Raw genomic sequence first — 19262 nt, forward strand, 5'->3', positions numbered from 1 at the left:
GTACCGAAGTCTGTTCAATAGGTGGCGGAAGAGAGCGCTGGCGAAACGCGCCGCCACCGCGCATGCGCGGCTCCGAGCTGCCGTACCGCGTTTTGGTAGCTAGGCAACAGCAGGAGGGCGGCAAAAGGCGCCATCGCGCATGCGCGGCTCCCGAACGCCAGGGCCGCGTTTCGGTTGCCAGGCGACAGCAGGAGCGCCGTAAACCGCGCCGCCGCGCATGCGCGGTTGCCGAGGCGCCGCGCTTCGGTTGCCGGGCAACAGTGGCCAGTGTCGCAAACGCGCCAACGCACATGCGCGGTTGCCGAGCTGCCGTAACACCTTTTGGTTGCTAGGCAACAGCAGGAGGCCGTAAACCGCGCCGCCGCGCATGCGCGATTGCGGAGGCGTCGTGTCGCGCTTTGGTTGCCAGGCAACAGCAGCGAGCGCGGTAGACGGGCAGCAGCGCACGCGCCGTTGCCGAGCAGCCGTAAAGCGTTTCGGTTGCTAGGCAACAGCAGGAGCGCCTTAAACCGGGCCGCCGCGCATGCGCCCTTGCCGATGCGCCGTGTCGTGCTTCGGTTGCCCGGCAACAGCGGCGAGCGCCCTCAACGCGCCGCCGCGCATGCGCAGCTGTCGAGCTGCTGTACCGCGTCTCGGTTGCCCGGCCACAGCTGGATTCCCACCGACACACGCCACCGCGCATGCGCCCCTCCCCAACGCCAGTTCCCACCTTCGGTCACCGGGCAGCAGCATCCGCATCCCCGTAACGATCCTCTTCTGAGCAGCAGCTGGATGAGGGATGACTGACAGCTCAGCCCAGCAGAGACCAGCCACAGGCGGCAACTACTTACTGGGGGCACAGGGCTTACATTGCCCTGCCCTTTCCCCACTCGCAGCCCGGGCCGTCATCTTCATCGCCTCCGTTCCAAAAAGCACCCGAGTGCCTGGAGCGTTTACAGCAGTCAAGTGCAAACAACAGACAACTCGGGTGGTCGCTTCTGTCCCTGCCCCCCCACCCCATTATCTAGAGAGGAGAAGCAGCACAGGGACCTGCAAACGGCGGGGGGGGGGGGGTGGGGTGGGGTGGTCCCCTGGAGCAAGCCCCAGGGACTGCTGTATCCCTCTGCATGTGGCATCAGGGTTGCGGGAGTGAAAGCAGCCAGTCAACAGCTGCTGGCGAGAGATTTAAAAAAAAAAACCCAAACATAACACCTGGTTCAGGTGACAGCCTGAAGGCAGGCCACAAGAGACCCAAAGCTGCTTTCTGCCAGAGGGGCAGCTCTGTCCAGCAGGAAACGCCGTGTCCCAGCGCACCAGAGGCGAGCGGCCCACCTGCAAGCGAGCGATACCCTGGCGACCCTGGGGCTCAGTTGGGGTGGGCGCACCTTTCCTCACCTCTGTGCTATCGGAACTCCGCTCTCCTAATCCTGCACGCACGCAAGGCTTCTTGTGCGGGGCTTGTCTCTGATCGAAGAGACGCTGCACGGTGTTACTTACCGCCCCGCCCTCCGGCGTGCAAAGTAATCAGACGTGAAGCAGGGAAAGCAAAGAGGCCTGTCGGGATATTAGTAGTCCTCAGCAGATGACCGTAGAGCCCTCGAGGTTCCGTCTTTGCTCCCTACAGGAGCGTGGCTCCGCACTCCTTGCCGCTCCCGCCAGCAAGCGTCACAATTGCCCTTTGCTGCCTGCAACACGCAGTACCTGCGCGGCCCCAGTACTACTGCCGCTTACAGCGCGAGAGGCGCTCGCTATAAAGCGGCAATGAAGAACAAGGACGGCCCGTCAGGATGGCAGGAGGAACACAGAGAGCCTCCAGCATTAGCCAGGCAGGGCTTGCAACTCACCTCGTGTCGTGGTTTAACGCCAGCCAGCAACAAAGCCCCACGCGACCGCTCACTCGCTCCCCCGCCCCCAGTGGGACGGGGAGACAATCGGAAGGGCGAAAGGGAGAAAACTCGTGGCTTGAAACGAAAACAGTTTAATCCTTTAAAAGAAACAACAACAACTTGTAAGGAAAAGAAGAAAAAAAATGACAGAGAATGGGGTGCAGGCAGCATGCCAGGGGTCTGGAGCCTGACGGATGATGGGGGTGGGGGGGGTGGGGGGTGGGTGGAGTACGGAAGAGGGAAAGGAAGCCGGGGCGGGGGACAGGAGATAGAAGAGCAGGGGATGCGGGGGGAAACAACTCGCGTGGGTTAAAAACTTGAATGGGTGAAGGGGGCGGGCTGAAGCAGCGGGGAGCATATATGGGGGAGAAACACACGCCGGGGAGAGGGTAGGTGAGGGTACAGAGGTGCATGGGGGGACATGGGTGGGGATGACCTACCCCAGGGAGTCCACCCAGGATGATCCACAGCAGGTAACTCACCTGGGATAACCCGCAACAGAGCATCCACACCAGATCATCCACGCTGGGAGGACCCCCAGCAACGCCCCTCAAACTGCTTGTGCTTCATCCCCAATCTTCCCCTAACGGGGGAGTTTTTTGCTTTTTCAAAATACTCCGTTTGGGGTGTGTTTCAGTGCTTTCCCACAACATAAAAAGGGGTGATCTTTTGGTTGTGGGTTTGTGCATGAAAATGGGGTGGGTTTTTTGCTTTCCAGCTGCACAAATCCAGGCGCATTTGGCTTTCCCAGGAGTCCCAAAGTCGTTTGGTTTTTTCCGTTGCAGTCCCAGAATCAGAGGGTTTGGGGTTGTCCTGGTTTCGGCTGGAATAAAGTTCATTTTCTTCTGAGTAGCTGGTACAGGGCCATTTTGGATTTAGGATGAGAATAATGTTGACAACACACCGATGCTGTAGTTGTTGCTAAGCAGTGTTTATACTAAGTCAAGGACCTTCCAGCTTCTCATACCGCCCTGCCAGCAGAGGCTGGGGGTGCACAAGAAGAGTCGCTGAGCTAAAGGAGGATTCCAGGTAAACAGGTCAGCTCGAAATACACCACCTCCTTTAAAAGTTAAGAGCTATTTGAACACTTAAAATCAGCATTTAGGCTAATCGATACCATTTTGAACACCTTCTTAGCATACAAGTAAACACTCTTGCCGGTGCTGGAAAACGTCTCCTCCCTTCCTTACAGCACTGCTGCAGGGAGATAACCCTGGGAGGCTGCGGGACGAGGTCGTACGCAATCAGAATCTACGCTTACGGATCCACCCCAACAGCTACAGCCCTTGCGCTCCTGCTGCTGCCGCTTTGCATCTTGCTTGTTTGGTGAATAAAGCTGAAAGTGAAGTGGAAAACTCCAAAGAGCAAAATGAAAAATAAAGAATAAATCTCAATAATTCACTCTACACTAAAAAGGTGTGCCCATGTTTATATACGTCCAATAAAAATACTTATACTGTAAAAGTATTTGATTTTTCCTTTTCCATTACCTTAACTTGCACAGCTCTGAATTCATACCATTAAATTATCTCTCTCCAAAGTACACAGTTATAACGTGACTAGGGGTTTTTGTGCGTTTTACAGAACGCGGAGGGACACCTGGCCAGCTGAGCTGCCCAAGAGAGGTGCTACTGAACTGCCAGGGAAACACACCATTGAAAGCCAGACAGAAAGAAAGTACTTCAGAGCACTCCGTCAAAACATCAGGAAAAAATCCCCATAACATTCAGTTGCCTCTCTTTTTAAACATTTAGAAAAATACCTAACTGCTTACATACACCTAACATCATATACTACAGCTATTTGGCAGTTACAGTTTAAACAATGCAAGTCAATTTGTAAAATCCCCAGTGCTGCAATACCTCAGACTACCAAAAAGGACTGGCGGATTCCCTAATGCTTTTGGCAGTACCGAAGCATGCAGAGCAACACGTTTTCATGTGATCTCGACTGTTACAACTGAGAAACCAAAGACCAGTGATGCCATCAACTTTAGGAAGATGGGCTGCGCTTGGGTCTTTGGAAGGAAATTGACTTTTTTCTTTTTTTTTTCTTTTTTTAAAGAGAGTGAAAAGTCTCGTTACTGATGACTTCTACTGTCAAGTCGATCACCTCTGAAGATCCACTCTGATGGGAAGTTCACAAAACAAAATTTCTTTGAGAGAGAAAGACTTCCATTTTGGAAAACCTCTTTCCAACTGAAGTCAAAATTACACACTGTAGGTTAAAGGAAAAAATACATTACTGAAGCAGTAACTCATCAAAAACACCTCAGGACTCACTGTCACTAGTTACAAGGCTGCTAATGCTTCCTGGGAAAGCCTGGACAACGCACAGATGCGACGCCCGTTTGTCCTGTTTTGTCCACGTCTCTTCTTTGACCTTGACTGCTTTTAGTACAGATGCTAATGATCTCCGTTAACGTTTTTGAGTACTACTATAAGATATTTAAAAAAAAAAAAAATCATTGACTGTAAAAGCATAAAGCTTTTATCGTGAAAACAAAGTCTGTTTCTTCTGAACAGCTGAACTCTTACGAACAGTTTCTTCCCTCTTTTAGTACAAAATTATTTTCACAGTATCATTTACTAGCAAGCACACAGCAACAGAAGATTATGCTTTCAGGAAGAGAAAATAAACTGAGGGAAGTAAACTTTGTATAGGTGTAACATGCTCCGGAACAGAACGTACTTTTAGTATTTGTGTTAAAATATTTCATGTAAAAAAAAGTAGAAGGAGAGTTGGCACACTCTCAACGTTAAAGTCCATACCGCAAGTACCTTTGGAAAAATGCAGACACACATCGTAGGCGTACCTTGTACTTGCAGGCCACTACGGAATCTTTCCATCTGTCTCCTACCGTCACGGCAGAAGAAAGGGCAACCAGGGCGAAACGGTGCCAGCTGACATCCAGCTGAGAGAAGAAAAAAAAACATTAGCACAAAGCTGGGTAGGAATCCAAAGCTGCCTTTTTTTTTTTTTGTGAAGGTTGGCGAAGACAGTACGACTGAGCGGAGGAAAAAGTATTTTTGCGTCACCTTCGGTACAGTTGTTGACACAGGCCACTAGAGCTTTTGCATTTTTTCAGACAACCGTGCCTTTTTTGTTTTTCCCTTTCTTTTTTGACTCATTGGCAACTTTACTTTCACTAGAACTCACTTTCCTAGATACACGCAGGTGACAGACATAGAGACCTACATACATTTTCTCAAGCCTTAGTATAGCCGAGGCTTCATCACCCTATACGTCGCAAGTTGAGTAGTTTTGCTAAAGAGCACAGCAACACATCTGTCCTTGCGAACTGCCTCGTTGCAAAAAAGGAATCATTTTTTCCAGGCCGTTGCTCCAAACGGTCAAGATCTTTTAAAACCGCAGTTGTGCCACCAAACCCGCTCAGGGTCCCTCCTAGCTTTTGACCGCCCTGAGATTTAACAGGCACACGCTCCATTCCATCTTCCAACAGCAAAAATACGTTAACGCTCTCGGACCCAGAGCGCAACCCTACGGATGTCCACGCACACAGCCTGCCGTTTTGATGAGGAGCCACCGAGCAGCCCTGCGAGCACAGCTGCACGCGCCAGATCGGTTTCCCCTACGCCGCGAGTTACCGGTTTCCGTGAACGTAGTTTCTGACGCTTTAAACCGAAAACCGTATCTCGACGCTTCGCCACAGCAGAAACGACCCATCGCTAGACCGCTACAAAAACGCAGTAACGCCAATTGCAAACCCACAGCAGCGACAGCTCCAGAAATATTTAGACCAGGAACAAGGGAGAAAAATAAAACAGCTTCATCTCACGCACAGGGGAGCGGCAGGCAGACAAAAGGGTCGGCATTCTGAGCCCGTACAGAAAACGGGCATTCTCCTTCCGTTCCTCGGCCCGTCCGTGAAGGTCTAAATACCGCAACACTACCACGGCAACGTCGAGAGTAGGGCACAGCAGCCCTGCCACTGGACTTGCCACTGACCCATGCTACTTACGTAGCAGGACGCGTACGCAGAGGGACACGTTTTGCCACACAGAGCCCTGAACTTCCTGAAAATTTACGTTTACCAAAAAAAGCCATTTGGAACATATTGCCAAACAACGTTCGGCAAGAAAGCTTTGATGCCTTTGACGCGCGCGAGTTTTTGGTCACTTGCTATTTGCTTCCTGTTGCTGCTGCTGTTCTTCCTTCAGAAATTCTACTCGTCGCCAAGTTATTCACTACTGGTTCAAGCATTTGCCTTCCTGGTATTACCAGCACATTCACAGAGGCAAGTAACTTAATTGCTCTTCTACAATTATCCAAACGACAATTACAGCCACGAAAGAGAAGGAGAGCTCAGGCAGCACAAGAGCTCTGCAGGCTGGCACCAGTCAATATTGCACTCTCTAAAATCAAACAACAACAAAACAAAACCGTGACCCTGTAGCCGCCTTTTTTTTTTTTCTCTTTCTTCTTCTTTCAGAGCTCATCCCTGCCTCAGCATTTTGTCTTGTCAGAGCATGAAGCGCAGGTGATCCGTACGTACCCTGACGACTTCTGCGTGTGATGAATGCCTGTTCCGAAATAGTCCAGATCTGCAAGACTGGTGTCATTTTTATGGTTTTAATCATCATAACTCAAATTTTATTTGCTCACGCATTTGTGAGGAAACTAATTAACTTTTAGACACTGCCTCTCCTTTTTTTGGGGGGTGGGGGTGGAAATGTGTTAGAGACCGAAAAACATTACGATTCAGAGCTCCCAACCACGAGGGAGTGGTGGAGAAATCAATGAAAGCAAAGACCAACAGCAGCAACATCAACTGAAAGTTGGCTTTCATTCCGATCACGTACTTAAGCGACTCTCCAAGTCTATGCCTCGGTCCTAGGAATGACTAGTCCCTTTTTGGAAGGACAAATTTTTTCCACTTAAAAGTCCTAGACTGAAGACTCCGCTGAACGGAATGGGGATTGTCCCACGGGACAACATGCCATCAACACTCTTCATGGGGAAGGAAAGAAAAAAACCCCAAATAAAAATCAAGTTGAAGTACCAGTTCCCATCATGTTTCGCTCATTACATTTCTACTGGCATCTAGGTGCTCCAAAATGAACTACGGGGACACCACATATTCCTAAAAATTCAGTTATACATAAAAAAGTAAAAGGCTATTTCCAACTTGCCCATCAAATCAGTATGAACAGAGAGAAGAGAAACACTCGACCCTGAAGAAGCTAACAGGCAGCTCTGAATTTACCAGACAGGAAATTTCATTCTTTCCCCTGAAACAAAAACACATCAAGGGACCAGTTCAGGAACAGGGCACGATCTGTGAACAGCAATTTTTCCATCAGCTTTTCTGCACTAGCAGCAAATTTGCCTTCTCTGTGGGTTTAACGTGGAGCATCTGTAGTGCCCTCGAACTCGCAAGTGTTTCTCTCCGCTCCCCCAGCCCGACACGTGCGATTACCTGAGCAGCAAGCGGAATTGACCACGCAGGATTTTCTTCGTGTGACGCGGAAGGTGACGCTGGGAGAAGAGGAAACAAAGAAATGAACCTGCTCGTCACACCCAGCCAACGGTGGAAAGACAGGGGAGGATTCTGCCGGAAGGGCTCTGCACCCCAGGAGCTCCCGCCGGCCGGTTTCTCTCCCCTTTGCCCGGTACCGAGGGGACGACGACACCTCGCCCGCGCCCCCTCGCGGGGGGGGCTGCCCCAGGAGAGACGGGGGACCCCCACCTCGCTTCTGCCCGCGGGAACGGACCGGGAGAGACCCTCCACGCAGAGAGAGGAGCGCGGTGTGGATTGCATGCCCGAGGGAAGAGGCCGGGCTCCCCGCTGGCAGAAGGACAACTCGCCTCCCTGCCGCTCGGAGCAGCTTGCTGCGGACAGCCCTGCCTGCGCCCGGCCGCTCTTCCGCCGTGCTGGGAGCGCAGTCCGGCCGACGGACGCTCCAGCGAAAAGACGCTCCAGCTAATCGCGCCTCCTGCTCCTTACAGCCGCAGGTACTTTTGCCTCTGGCTAATGCACGCTCCAGACAGCGGACACCCCGCCTCGTTCCAGCTCCCGCTTGCTACAGTTCTGGCTCGTTGAAGCCCCAGCTCCGCGCTGAAGCTCCGGCTGATTTCAGCTGCTTCTCCTTACAAGCTCCAGCTACGTGCAACGGTCTGGGCTTTCCATAAGGTTGTATATCAACTGCTGTCAAAACTGGAGCATTGGGATTAAACATCAGAGTTACACGCCGAATAAATATTCGTTAGTTTGCGCGATTAATTACTTAACAACTATTCTGAGCAGCGCAGAAAGAAGAGCTGGACTCAAAGAGGGCACGTGGGGTCTGAAAAGCGCCCTTCCCCCCCACAGACCATCACAGATGTTGAGTTCGGCCTGCTGCGTGCCGGACTCCCAAACTTCGGCGTCCGACACAACCAGACCCCCATCTCCGGGGAGGGTCCACGCACCCTGCCCGCCCCCCGCTTCCCCCCGCAGCCCCCAACACCCTCCCACCCGCCTGCAAAACCAGCCAAGCCGGCTCCCGCTTTTGGACCCCGCACCAGCTGACTCGGGGCCCATTTGGGAGCCAAAAAACCCGGCTGCTGAGCCCGTTCTCAAGGCCCAAACACGCAGGGCCGGACCTCTGTTTCTGGGCCCAAAGCCGCGCAGCTCGGTCTGTTTCCGAGCCCCCACATCAGCCACGCGAGCCTGTTGTCAAGCCCCAGGAACAGAAAACTTGTTCTCCGTTTCTGACCCTGCAGTGCCCACGGGCGACGCTGAGCGTAGCCACCCCACAGCCCTGCACCCCCGGGGCCCCACACGTAGTTTCGGGGAGTGCTCGGGACCTGCGGAGGGCCCGGCCCCACGCCTCTGCGGGGCAGCCCCAGCACAGGCAGGGCGTCGCTTCACGATTGCCGTTTCAGGCTTTATTTCCCCGCCATCACCGGCACGGCCAGGCCCCCACCCCAAACCCCCCAGCCGAAGCACCCCCGCGGGTAGCCGGGCCCAGCCACCCAGAAAACAAGAAAACCAAAGAGGGTACAAGACGGACACCGTGGGGAAAGGCAAGGAGAAGGACGCAGAAACAGAGAGAGCGCGGGAGGGATAGGGAGCAGGACAGAGAGATGGAGCAAGAAAGGAAAAAAGGACGGGAGGCAGAACCAAGGGAAAGAGAGACAAGGACGGGGAGCAGGACGAAGGGACGGAAGAGGAAAAAAAAAAGTAGCGACGGGCTGCAGGACAGAGATGAAGGGATTAAATAGACACAGGGAGCATGACAGAAGGACACAGAGAGACAAAAGGGACAAAGAGCAGGCCAGCATCGGAGGGGAAAAAACCAACTGCGATGGGCAGCGGGAGAGAGATACGGAAAAAGAAAAAAGTACTGAGGAACAGAAAAAAGAAAGAAGCGACAGCTAGCTGGACAGGCGGACACAGTTAGAAAGGGCGGGAGAGGGAACGGGGCAGAGAAAGACAGACAGAAAAGGCAGCGGAAGAAAGCAAGGCAGAGGAACAGCAAGGCGGGGCGGGGGGGGAAGGGACAGGGGTCTGGACAGAGATGGAGAAATAAGCAGCAGGGACAGAGGAAAAGAGACAGAAAAAGGGACAGGGAACATGGCAGAGAAGGAAAAATCAGGACAGCGGCAGGACGGAGATAAAAAACTGGGACGGTCCTCAGGACAGAGAGGAATACGAATGCGAGCAGGGAGCGGGACAAAGGGATACAGCGAGAAACGACGGGACAGGAAGCAAGACAGCGTGACAGACAAGAACAATGGGAATGAGAAGGGGGGGGGGAGAGAGAGAGAGAGAGAGAGAGACTGACAGAGACAGAGACCGTGAGAAGCACAGGGGGGTGGGAAACTTAGAAAGAGAGGTATCAGGAACCCTGCAGAGAGAAGGAGGGTGAATAAAAAAGGGGCAGGAAGCAGCACAAAGGGTCACAGAGAGTAAGAGATGAACAGGAGGGAGGACGGGGACAGTGGGATCCAGAATGACAAAAATAAACAGCAACAGCGAGCAAGACAAAGGGATAGAAACAGAAAGTAGGAAGAAGAGAGATAGGAAGGCAGGGACACAGAGCGGCACGTACAGGCGCAGAGAGGAAAAGAACGCCAGGGCAACAGGCCAGAGAAATTGGGAGGCGGGGAAAGAGGCGGATGCAGATCAGGACAAGGAGATGGAAAAGGAAAAAACAGCGACTGGCTGCAGGACAAAGACGGGGATGGGGCGGGGGGAGAGGGAGAGGGAGCAGGACAAGAACGCAGAGAGAAAAAGAAAGGGGGGCAGTCGAATGAGAGAGAGAGAGAGGAAGGGGGGGAGGAAGAGGGAGCAGGACAAGAGAATAGACAGAAGAGAGGAGGCACAGGGAAGCAAAATAAACAAACAAACAAACAAACGTCACAGCAGCATGAGAAAGCGAGGGGGTCAGGAGAGGGGGAGGGAGGGACCGGGAGGCACAAGAGGAGCGACAGGGCCCCGAGGGCCCAGGACTCACCACAGCTCTTGCTCTTGGAGCTGCCAGGAGACCTTGCCAGTTCAGACGCTTCTTTCTCCTTCTCTCCTCCCTTGGTCTTCCGTAACTCCAGTCGCTTGGCTGTCCTCCACATAACGGAACACGCGAGCGCCTCGCAGCTCTTACGAGATGAGGCCTCCTAGACACGTAGCCTCGCTCGCTCGCTCGCTCACTACGTGGCCGTACCGCGCTGCTGGTCATGCATACAGACCCTGGCGGTCTGACCTGCTGTGGACTACGAGGCGGGATCCTCCCACACCCAGAGAGGCAGGCTCTCTCTTGGCTGCAGCGGGAGGCAGCTGCCAGCCAGATGGCCTTCCGTTTCTTCTTCTTTACCTTTCTGCGGCCTCTCCGGCTTCAGCAGCTCCCGTCCACAGCCAGTAAGCGCTCCGCCTGTCCCTCTGTGCTCCCGCGCCTCGAGGAGAGGGAGGCCAGGCAGAGACAGCCCACGCAAGCCTGAGGCTGCTGCAGTCAACGGCATCCCCGGGGACGAACGGACAACCGCACTCACAGCGTGGCCTCTGGGAGAGGGAAAGAGGCAGCAGTGACCGTTATTACCGTAGCTCGACCCTGGCCGGAGCCCCTCCTTCCGCAGGGGCTTCCGCAGACGCCGCTCGTTCCCCGCGCCGCTGCTAACGGCAGCCACGTTCAGGGAGACTCGAGAACATCGCAGGGCCAGCTTGCTGCCCTCACGACAGGGCTCGGGGGCTGCCTGCGGCTACAGCACAGGCTTCAGGGGAGGGGCTGGAGCTGGGGGCAGCCGCACGGGCCGAGCGAAGGCGCCGGGGGAGCTCCGGCGACTCGGGGAGGCGCCCGCTGGCCGCGCCTGGGGGGTGCCCGCCTCCGTCCCCTCTTCCCTTCTATCGGCTCTCGGGGAACTGCCCGCCGCTGCCCTGGCCCGGCTCGCCTCCGGCGGACCGGGAGCCTGCCGCGGCGGCCGCTTCGCAGCTTCCCGTCCCGCCAGCCCCGCGCGGCCAGGAGGCACCCCCCGCCACCGCCCCCGCCGGAGGGGATCGCTCGCCTCACCCGCGGTCCCGGCGCTCGCCCGCTGCCGCTGAGACCCCCGCCCTGCGCGCCACCACGCTGCTCCCAGGGACCGCGCATGCGCCGGAGGGGTCAGAGCCGGCGAGCGAACGCCGGGCTGCCCCACGCGCAGGACGGCGCATGCGCCCGGGAGGCGCGTCCGCACGGCTGGTCGGGGAGCGGGCGCAGCGGGAAGCCCGCGGAAAACCACGCGAAACCGGCAACGCTCCTGAGGCTGACCTGGTCGGACTCCGGGGGCCGCGGCGGCAGCCAGGACTACGCCGCGCCCGAGAGCCACGCTGCCGCCCGGCCGCCGAGTCCGCGAAAACTACAGCTCCCGGCATGCCCCGGGAGGCAGCCTGCCCCGCTGCCTGACCCCGAGGGGACGCCGCTTCCGTTTCCGCTCACCCCCACGCCGGCGCAGCCGCAGTTCCCGCCGAGCCCCCAGCGCCGCTCCGGGCAGCTCCGGCGCGCTTTCGCCGCCCGGCTCCGCCTCCGGGCAGCGCCCGCCGCCGCCGCCGCTCCGGCACGGCGCGGCACCCCCCGCCCGGCTCCGGGCAGCGCCCGCCGCCGCCGCCGCTTCGGCACGGCACGGCGCGGCCCCGCTACCGCTCCGTGCGTCCGACACGGACCCCGCCGTCCTCCTCGGGGCTTTCCCCGGAACCCGCCGGCCGACTGCGCAGCCCCGCCACGGGGCCCGGTGAGCACCCCCCCGCGCGCTCACGTGCTCACCCCCCCCCCCCCCGCGCGCGCGTGCTCACAGCCGCGCTGTGAGCCCCCCCCCACCCCCCCCCGCGCGCACGTGCTCCCAGCCGTCCTGTGAGCCCCCCCCCGCGCGCACGTGCTCCCAGCCCCCCCGTGAGTCCCCAGGGCTCGGCCTCGGCACAGGCGGCCCCCACCTCCCCCGGGCCACCCCCGCCTCCGACGTTCGCGGTCCGAGGGGCGCCCGGCCCCGCTCACCTTCTCCCGAGGGGCAGCCGCACCCCGGCCGCCGCTCCACTCCGCTCCGCTCCGCTCCTGCCTGGGCTCCCACCGGCCCCGCCCCGGCCCCTCCCCCGGCAGCCCCCCCTGGCCAGGGAGCAGCCGTCCCCATCAGCCTCACCGCCCGCACCTGCGGCTCCTCCAGCCCCGGCCCGCAGCTGTGGTACCCAAATCCGGAACAAAACTCCTCAACACCAGTGTGAACTTAAGCAGCAGGCACTTCCTTGATTGAATGAAAGATGTCAAGAGTCAGCTGATGGGGAAGAGGTGTTAACTGGGGTCAAAATACAGATTTTAATACCCCTCTGATTTTAGTTCTAAGACTTGGCCATTGCCAGGTATCATCTTTTCCATTTACCCAGGTCCACCAGCGAGGCCACAAGGGAGATTTCTTCCAGAGAGAGGATAGAGTTATTAAGTCTAAAGTCCACGAGTTGCCTTTCTCCTTCATGAAAAGGTGAGTGGATCATATATCATCACTAGTCACCCAAACAGTTAAGCCTGAACTTTTCGCCTGTCCTTTAATACAGTCAACTCCAAGCTAAATTTTTTCCGTTATTAAGAGGGGACCAAAGATCATGTCAAATATTATTATACTTTCTACAAATACATCCCCATCTTGGAGCTTTAGCTACTAGAGAAAGTCTTTGGAGTTTGGGGTCAGAAGAGCTGCAAGTATAAACCTTCACTCAGCTCTGTTTAGGATCTGTGATTTTTCTCTGGTTGTCTAAACCAGTCTAAATTTCCATAGATGGTCCCGACTCTGGGTGGCTCTAACAAGGATCCTGGAACTCCAGTAAATTCTAGACATCGTTTTATATTTTCAATATGATCCCAAGTTCCTTTTTGCACTTGTCTCTACGGTTTTGGCAACTGACAGCCCCAAGGGGTGCTTGTACAAGTTTCTCCCGAAGGGCGATTAAATGAATTCTTTTGTCCATGAGGTGGATGCTTTGGTAATGTTATAATTCACAACGCTACAATTCCTTCTTTCAAATTCAAAAAAAAAAATTGCCTTTTAAATCCATCCCATTTAATTTGCTAAAATGATTCTCATTGTTCTGCATCTTTTCTCAAGTTTTGGTTAAATTCAATGTCAGTATTCTCCACGGAACTAGATTTTCATCTGACTTTGGAATCGGAAGGCAGGCTGTTACTGAGGTTAAGTTTTGTGTCTTTACAAAACTTTGAATCAGTTACAAAACTAGATTTTTTTTTTTTTTAATCCAAATTACAAAAACGGTTAATCTCAAGATTAATAGCTCAAACAATAATTGTTTCATTTTGTTTATCTCATGTTTAGAACCCCTCAAAAAAAATGCATACGCCCTCTAAACACACAAAAAGATTATTGCCCTCGACAATATTCCTAATAGCAACCCCAACATTATCAACTTTACACAGCTGTTTTCCCAAACAGATAACGTGAAACTTACTTATAGGTTTTCAGTTTTAAAGGGCCAGTTTCTTTAGACTTCCGGTTTCTTGTTGGTGCTTTCTTTATTCTTGAATAATGAAGCCAAGGTTCTTCTCCCAGACCTTTACTGCTATAAGGGTTGTTAAAATGACTCGATACGGTCCTTTCCGCTTCTCAGTGATTTTATATATGTATTCAGTCTCCTGGTCGGAAGGGATGCGCTGCTACGTCCAATTCTAAGGGTCCAGCTGTGGAGACCTACTGACAAAGTTCTTGAAAAGAATTGCTTCAAGAAATCATAACGCCTTTTAAAAACATATCTCCAAAGGCACTCAAGATACTCAGAACATAGGACTCCTGATATGGTCTTTCATACAACATTTCATAACGACTTAAATTTTCTTTCTCTTCTGGCTATACTCTGATTCTTAATAGAGCCATGGGTAATGCTCTAACCCATGTGAGGAGTGAGGTTTCCTGACAAATTTTACTCGACTGTTGCTTACGGGTATAGTTCATTCTCTCTCTCTCTGTCTCTCTCCCCCCCCACTTGCTTGTGGTCTATATGGGGTGTGATAGTCTCAATCTATAGATAATACTTTGCTCAACTTGTCTCACAATCTTTGCTATAAAATGAGGGCCATTGTCAGATGACATTCCTACAGGCACCCCGTATTTTGGTATTATCTCTTTGAGCAAGACTTTGAGCGCTTCCCTTGCTTTGTTGGTGCGACAAGGGAAAGCCTCGGGCCACCCAGTAAAGATATCAACTCAAACTAGGATATATCCTTCTTTTCAAGGCAATTCTATAAAATCAAGTTGCTAATATTCTCCTAAAAAATTTCCTTATTTCATAATCCCAAAGATGATCTTATTACTGATTCGGGGATATTTTTATATATAAATTTCACATCCGCTTCTAATTGTTTAAACAATCTTTGTCGTATTTCACTTTCTGTTCCCCAATAGACTTTGTGATGTTCAGCTCGGGCAATTTCTCTTATTATTGTGGGTGGGACTATTATTTGACCTGTCGGTGTTACAGCCTATCCTGTTTCATTTTGTTAGCCTGCAATCTAATAATTAATTCTTCATCTTTTTCGTTATAATTTGGAGTTTCTTTAGGCAATTTTATACTTTTCTCTGGAACTAGTGCTAGGATGCCTTTTTCCGCAGCCTCTTTAGCAGCTTTATCAGCCAGTCGGTTACCTGCGTTAGGACCGGTCTTACCTAACTGATGTGCTTTGCAGTGCATTATCGTGACTGCTGTTGGTTTTTGAACGGTTTCTCACCATTTCGGTATTTGTTCTGCGCGCTGAATGGCGGTTCCTCGTGCAGATAACGGTCCTCTTTCTCTCCGTATCGCTCCGTGTGCACGTACCACTCCAAAAGCGTACTTTGAGTCTGTCCAAGTGTTGACTCGCTTTCCTTGACTTAGTTCCAGAGCTCGAATAAGAGCTATCGATTCAGCCTTTTGGGCAGATATCGTCGAAGGCAAAGTTGGCAACGCAATTACCTCCTCGGTAGTTATTGTCTATCTTGATAAACGTTTTCCTTCACAGATGGAACCGCTTCCGTCGGCATATAGTTCCCAATCTGTTTCTTCTAGCGGCACATCTCAGAGGTCCAGTCAGCTGGAGTAAACTCTTTCGATTGTCTGCAAGCAGTCACGTTCCAGTTCTCCTTTAACTTGATCAGTTGCTGAAAATGCAACAGGGTTAACGGTGGTAGTAGTTTTTAGGTAAACATCCTCTTGTTCCAGCAACGCCACTTGGTATTTCCGCATTCTGCTAGGGGATAACCAGTGCCCCCCTTTCTGTTTTATCACAGCAGTTATCATATGGGAAACGTACAGCAATCCTTTGTCCTCTAATCCTTTGTCCTCAGGTGAACTTACGAGCTTCCTGGATCAGTAGCGCAGTTGCAGCGACGGCTCTCGGACGACCAGAGCATCCCAGACTCACGTTACCTACTCGCTTCGAGAAGTAGGCCACGGCTCGCCCACTTGGCCCTAAATATTGGGCCAGGATACCCAGAGCTATACCTCTTCTTTCATGAGCAAAAAGTTCAAGTGTCTTTGTGAGATCTGGCAGGCCTAGGGCTGGCACCCCTATTACAGCCTGTTTCCATTCTTGGAAAGTAGCTTTCTCGGCATCGGTCCAATCCGTTGTTTGAGGTTTTGAGCTGCTCCTATAGAGGTCGGGCCAGCAAGCCACAATTTATAATCTACAGGTGACACCACTCAACCATTCCCGGAAATGCTCGTCATTCATTGTTTTAGTCTTAGGTTCGGGGAGGCGACAAATTGCCTCTTTTCTCTCAGTTCCCAATTGTCTCTGTCCTTTTAGGATTTTAAAACTCAAATAAGTTTCTTCTTTCTGGGTTATTTGGTTTTTTTTCTTTTGACACTCGATATCCACTGATTCCCCAAAAGTTCAAAAAGTGAATAGTTAACTTTGTGCGTTGTTCTTCCGTCTCAGCTACAATTAACAGATCATCCATATATTTCAGCAAGATTTCTTGATTATTTTCTTTCTTCCAAATCCCTAATTCTCGTGCCAATTGATTTCCAAACACGGTAAGACTATTCTTAAAGCCTTGAGGCAAGACTGTCCACGTATATTGTGTTTTTTCTCCCAGTCTCAGGATTTTCCCATTCCAAAGCGAAAACCTCTTGACTATTGGGATCCAAGGGAATACGGAAAAAGGCATCTTTTCCGTCTAACACTGTGAACCATTCTTGTTTCTCCGTTAGGGTTGTTAACAAAGTATAAGGATTTGCTACTACCGGATGAATATCTTGTACTATTTGATTTATTGCTCTGAGGAGGTCTTGAACTAATCTATCATCTTTTTCATTAGCCTTTTAACAGGCAAGATCGGGGTGTTATATCTGGATTCACATTCTATTAACAATTTGTATCTTAAAAATTTTTGTATTACCATTACTAACCCTTTCCGACTTTCCGGTTTTAAGGGCTATCGTTTAATTCTTACCGGATTCGATCCTGGCTTTAAATCAACTCTCACAGGTTCTGCTTTTTGGATTTACCAGGAACTTCCCGGTCCAGACGATTGGAATTACAGCATTATACTTTGACTGGTATAATCTTCTGCTGTCGGTAACCGTCCTGTTAACAACAAAGCCACTGCTTCGATACGTTTAGTTTCTGGAATTAAAGTTTTAATCTCTCCATTTTTAAATTTAATTTCTGCCTCTAAGTTCTCAAATAGATCTCTCCTTAACAGGATTTGAGGAGAATTTGGCACATACAAAAACTGCTGAGTGACCCGTTGCTTTCCTAATTTCATTGTTAAAGATTTAAAGAAGGGTCTAGTTGCTCGTTCACTTGTTGCGCCGACACCACCAATTTCTTCAAAACTCAACTCTCCCTCTAAGGTATTTAAAACTGAAAAGGTGACTCGAGTGTCAATTCAAATTCAATTTTCTGTTCTCCCAGTTTAGCTGTAACCAGAGGTTGTGCTGGGAGACTCCCCTCCGGTCCCCGTCAGATACGTTCACTTAAAAAGAACAAATCTACATATGGCACTTTATTCCATTTACTCTCTCTCCTACAAAACAACAGTAACTGCAATATAGTATTGTAACTCAAAGTTCTGTTTGTTTACCATTTTTCCTGCAATTCACCCCAATGTGCCAATAAACGTCCCAACGGTGATGTTTTTGGTAACTTTTCATCAGCAGTTCTATTTCCTGCACTCTTATTCTTAAACAATTTTGCTAATGCCATTATACTTATATACATTCAAATACCAAATACCAAAGAAACGCAAATGACAATTGTCCCAAATAATACACAAAGTCCAACCCAGCAATATGACTTACAGGCAGACGCCTAGGCTTCCGCTGCAGACGGGTACCCTCCAAGCCCCAACCCTGCGAAGCTTTCGCCGCGCCTCACGGGCGGGCTTTCCAAACCAATTCCAAAGAAGCAGCGCCTTACCTTTTTTCCAGGGAACGCTGCGAGGAGCTTTGCGAGTCGAGGGTGATGGTTCTCCCCGAGAATACCTCGGTGCCGGCCGGAGTTCGATCGACACTCGATCTCGTCCAGTCTCACTCGCAAGGTCCCATCTGGGTCGCCGAAACCGCTACCGAAATCCGGAATAAAACTCCTTAACACCAACGTGAAGTTAAGAAGCAGGCACTTTGTTTATCGCAGCGCTGGGGACACGGGGGATCGCTCCTCCAAAGGCGTGTCCCGCTTAGTATCAAAATCCATCGGTTTTTACAGACTTTTCTTGTCGGGTCATTGTTACCTAAGCTCCTTCCGTAAAAATGCATACTCTGCTCGTTCTTAAATTTAACCTTTATAATGATCGGTCCTTTGATTATATAACCTTATCAATATTCTTATTTAAAAACAATCATTGGTCAGTTACACTTAGCTCTGCTGACTGGAACCTTCGATACTCAAATCGAGATGGGAAGGGTAAGGGGGTTTCCAAGCAGCAAACTGGTGTCCACGACGGTTTCCTTAGTTTCCTGAAACAGAACGTAGAAAAACCAGTAACTTCCTGGTGAGGTTTCTAGGGTTAGCTATTTCAAACTTTAACAATATTAAGGTTCCTAGAGTCACGCGAACACAGTTCCTAAAGTTTCTATGGCTACGTTTCAAACTTAACGATCCTATACGTTATGCTTCACAATTTTACTTCTTAATCAAACCTAACTCTTCTATGGGATTAAATTTTGATTTCTTTACCAGAATATTTGCAACAGCTGGAGCCCAGCAGGAATGGGGTGGGGGCACGGCCCGACCCCCCCCCCCAGCGCCTCACCTCCTCCTCCCCTGGGCTCCCTCACGGCCCCTCGCCTCGTGCAAAGGGAGCGCAAACGCAGCCCGGAGGGCAAAGGGGACGGGCGGCCAGCGTTTATTCAGTCAGTCGCGTGCCTATCGAGTCCTGCCAGCGAGTCTGCTCCGGGTCTCGTGGCGCCCCCCGGCGCTCCCTCTGCCCCTCGGACACCTCTGATAGCCTATTTCCATACGTTCTGTATGGCACGTCTAAATATTGGGATGGTTTTAATATTTTGTACCAGCTGTGGAAACTGGTTTGCTGCTAGGTGACTGCAAAAGTGAGATTTGGTAAATAATTATTAGAAATCTTATACTAACACTACGATTGAAACAATAGACAAAAGTATAGCCAAGCAATTAACTAGCAGAGGTAGGTACTCCTAAGTTTTGCAGTTCTTTGCTCTTATGACTACATGTTCCTGTACGCTAGATGAGAACAATGCTGAAACTGACCACATGTGATTGAAACTGCGTTAAGCTTCAAGATCAAAGAACAAGGACAAGAATAAAGACTTCAGGGACAGCCACCAAGAACTTCAGATGGGTCGCTGGTTGCAAAAGCAGCCCTTCGTCTCAAATGGATCCTTCATTGCGCGTGATCGGATGTAGGCAGTACTACGATAATCGGTTGCCATCGTTTTTACGTATATGTATACTAATCTGATTAACATGCAATTAG

General features: G+C 51.5%; 2 long non-coding RNA genes across 2 annotated transcripts; both read right to left on the bottom strand.

The window, feature by feature from the left end:
• Positions 1–2777: 2777 nt before the first annotated feature.
• On the bottom strand, positions 2778–4190 carry LOC138684206 (uncharacterized). Its single transcript, XR_011323574.1, has 2 exons — positions 4148–4190; positions 2778–3201 (listed from the first exon to the last, which is right to left on the bottom strand). It is a non-coding gene; the product is annotated as an uncharacterized lncRNA (long non-coding RNA).
• Positions 4191–5539: 1349 nt separating this feature from the next.
• Positions 5540–8148, bottom strand: LOC138684205 (uncharacterized). The gene is made up of 3 exons (XR_011323573.1): positions 7890–8148; positions 7306–7364; positions 5540–5562 (listed from the first exon to the last, which is right to left on the bottom strand). It is a non-coding gene; the product is annotated as an uncharacterized lncRNA (long non-coding RNA).
• Positions 8149–19262: the final 11114 nt, after the last annotated feature.

Source organism: Haliaeetus albicilla, unplaced genomic scaffold (assembly GCF_947461875.1).
Source record: "Haliaeetus albicilla unplaced genomic scaffold, bHalAlb1.1 scaffold_160, whole genome shotgun sequence".
Lineage (NCBI taxonomy): Eukaryota > Metazoa > Chordata > Aves > Accipitriformes > Accipitridae > Haliaeetus > Haliaeetus albicilla.